Source organism: Platichthys flesus, chromosome 18, assembly GCF_949316205.1.
Source record: "Platichthys flesus chromosome 18, fPlaFle2.1, whole genome shotgun sequence".
Taxonomy (NCBI): Eukaryota; Metazoa; Chordata; class Actinopteri; order Pleuronectiformes; family Pleuronectidae; genus Platichthys; species Platichthys flesus.
In genome coordinates this window covers 2,428,497-2,430,996 of record NC_084962.1, presented here as the reverse complement: position 1 = coordinate 2,430,996, position 2,500 = coordinate 2,428,497, and the positions used below count along the sequence as shown (strand labels likewise).

General features: G+C 41.6%; 7 non-coding genes across 7 annotated transcripts; all 7 read right to left on the bottom strand.

Annotated features, from left to right (window-relative positions):
* Positions 1–235: 235 nt before the first annotated feature.
* Positions 236–307, bottom strand: trnag-ucc (transfer RNA glycine (anticodon UCC)). Its single transcript has one exon. It is a non-coding gene; the product is annotated as a tRNA-Gly (tRNA).
* A 213-nt stretch (positions 308–520) lies between these two features.
* trnas-uga (transfer RNA serine (anticodon UGA)) lies at positions 521–602 on the bottom strand. The gene has a single exon. It is a non-coding gene; the product is annotated as a tRNA-Ser (tRNA).
* Positions 603–1,051: 449 nt separating this feature from the next.
* Positions 1,052–1,130, bottom strand: trnas-aga (transfer RNA serine (anticodon AGA)). Its single transcript has one exon. It is a non-coding gene; the product is annotated as a tRNA-Ser (tRNA).
* A 170-nt stretch (positions 1,131–1,300) lies between these two features.
* Positions 1,301–1,372, bottom strand: trnag-ucc (transfer RNA glycine (anticodon UCC)). Its single transcript has one exon. It is a non-coding gene; the product is annotated as a tRNA-Gly (tRNA).
* Positions 1,373–1,642: 270 nt separating this feature from the next.
* trnag-ucc (transfer RNA glycine (anticodon UCC)) lies at positions 1,643–1,714 on the bottom strand. Its single transcript has one exon. It is a non-coding gene; the product is annotated as a tRNA-Gly (tRNA).
* Positions 1,715–2,015: 301 nt separating this feature from the next.
* trnas-aga (transfer RNA serine (anticodon AGA)) lies at positions 2,016–2,097 on the bottom strand. Its single transcript has one exon. It is a non-coding gene; the product is annotated as a tRNA-Ser (tRNA).
* A 261-nt stretch (positions 2,098–2,358) lies between these two features.
* On the bottom strand, positions 2,359–2,440 carry trnas-uga (transfer RNA serine (anticodon UGA)). Its single transcript has one exon. It is a non-coding gene; the product is annotated as a tRNA-Ser (tRNA).
* Positions 2,441–2,500: the final 60 nt, after the last annotated feature.

Sequence of the window (2,500 nt, the reverse complement as noted above, 5' to 3'; positions counted from 1 at the left end):
TAATGTAGCAACCAGAGTTTGAGATTGTAAATGAAAGTGTTGGGCTTAATATACTCGGCCACAACAACCTGATAAATATTGTTGTTTCAATAACTTTCAAGATAATGTAGCAACCAGAGATTGAGATTGTAAATGAAAGTGTTGGGCTAAATATAACTGCGATGGCTGGGAATCGAATCCAGGTCAACTTCTTGGAAGGCAGCTATGTAAATTAAAGTGTTGGGCTTAATATAACTGCGATGGCTGGGAATCGAACCCAGGTCAACTGCTTGGAAGGCAGCTATGCTCACCACTATACCACCATCGCCAGAAAGTCATTGTTATTTGGCAGCGTTGGGCTTAATAAAACTGCGATGGCTGGGAATCAAACCAAGGTCAACTGCTTGGAAGGCAGCTATGCTCACCACTATACCACCATCGCCAGAAAGTCATTCTTATTTGGCAGCCACAACACGATAAATTTGTGAAATAACAATATTTACAGCTGTTTTCTCTTGGTTGCTAAACAATGAGAGTCAACCGTTATTGGCAGGGTTTGAACCTGCGCGGGGAAACCCCAATGGATTTCAAGTCTATCGCCTTAACCACTCTGCCACAACAACCTGACAAAGATTGTTATTTCAATAACTTTCAAGATAATGTAGCAACCAGAGTTTGACATTGTAAATGAAAGTGTTGGGCTTAATATAACTGCGATGGCTGGGAATCGAACCCAGGTCAACTGCTTGGAAGGCAGCTATGCCACCATCGCCCCAAAACCAGTGAAATGTGGCTGCAAAAATGCGACAAATGTGGAATACTTAGTAGAGTGCCGAAGTTGAACAGAATGAAAAGAGGGGAAGAAAAGAATAGACGGTTTACCAAAAGTAATGTAACAAATACTTGAAGCTTTCTACATATCTACATTAACACTGAGTACAAGCATGTCAAACTTGCGCAATTGAATGAATCTTTGAAACAGACATTTCACCTTTTGATTCGTATGGGCTAAGCTGTTGCATCGGTATGCTGCCGAACAGTGATAGCTCCATGGACATGAAAAGCAGTTTTTCGTTGCTGGCAGGATTTGAACCTGCAGGGGGAAACCCCAATGGATTTCTAGTCCATCGCCTTAACCACTCGGCCACAACATCCTGATAAATATTGATTTTTCAATAAGTTTCAAGATAATGTAGCAACCAGATATTGAGATTGTGAATGAAAGTGTTGGGCTTAATATAACTGCGATGGCTGGGAATCTAATCCAGGTCAACTGCTTGGAAGGCAGCTATGTAAATTAAAGTGTTGGGCTTAATATAACTGCGATGGCTGGGAATCGAACCCAGGTCAACTGCTTGGAAGGCAGCTATGCTCACCACTATACCACCATCGCCAGAAAGTCATGGTTATTTGGTAGCCACAACACGATAAATTTGTGAGATAACAATATTTCCAGCATTTTTGTCTTGGTTGCTAAACAATGAGAATCTACAGTTTTTAGCAAAGTTTGAACAGGCTCGGGGAAACCCCAATGGATTTCTCGTCCATCGCCTTAACCAGTCGGCCACAACAACCTGCCAAATATTGTTATTTCAATAACTTTCAAGGTAATGTAGCAACCAGAGTTTGAGATTGTACATGAAAGTGTTGGGCTTAATATAACTGCGATGGCTGGGAATCGAACCCAGGTCAACTGCTTGGAAGGCAGCTATGCTCACCACTATACCACCATCGCCCCAAAAAGTGAAATGTGGCTGCAAAAATGCGACAAATGTGGAATACTTTGTAGAGTGCCCAAGTTGAACACATTGAAAAGAGGGGAAGAAAAGAATAGACGGTTTACCAAAAGTAATGTAACACATACTTGAAGCTGTCTTCATATCTACATTAACACTGAGTACAAGCATGTCAAACTTGCGCAATTGACTGAGTCTTTGAAACAACAGACATTTCACCTTACGATTCGTATCGGCTAAGCTGTTGCATCGGTATGCTGCTGAACAGTGATAGCTCCATGGACATGAAAAGCAGTTTTTCGTTGCTGGCAGGATTTGAACCTGCGCGGGGAAACCCCAATGGATTTCTAGTCCATCGCCTTAACCACTCGGCCACAACAACCTGATAAATATTGTTGTTTCAATAACTTTCAAGATAATGTGGCAACCAGAGATTGAGATTGTAAATGAAAGTGTTGGGCTTAATATAACTGCGATGGCTGGTAATCAAAACCCATGTCAACTGCTTGGAAGGCAGCTATGCTCACCACTATACAACCATCGCCAGAAAGTCATTGTTATTTGGCAGCCACAACACGATAAATTTGTGAGATAACAATATTTCCAGCTGTTTTGTCTTGGTTGCTAAACAATGAGAGTCTAACGTTGTTGGCAGGGTTTGAACCTGCGCAGGGAAACCCCAAAGGATTTCAAGTCCATTACCTTAACCACTCTGCCACAACAACCTGACAAATACTGTTATTTCAATAACTTTCAAGATAATGTAGCAACCAGAGTTTGAGATT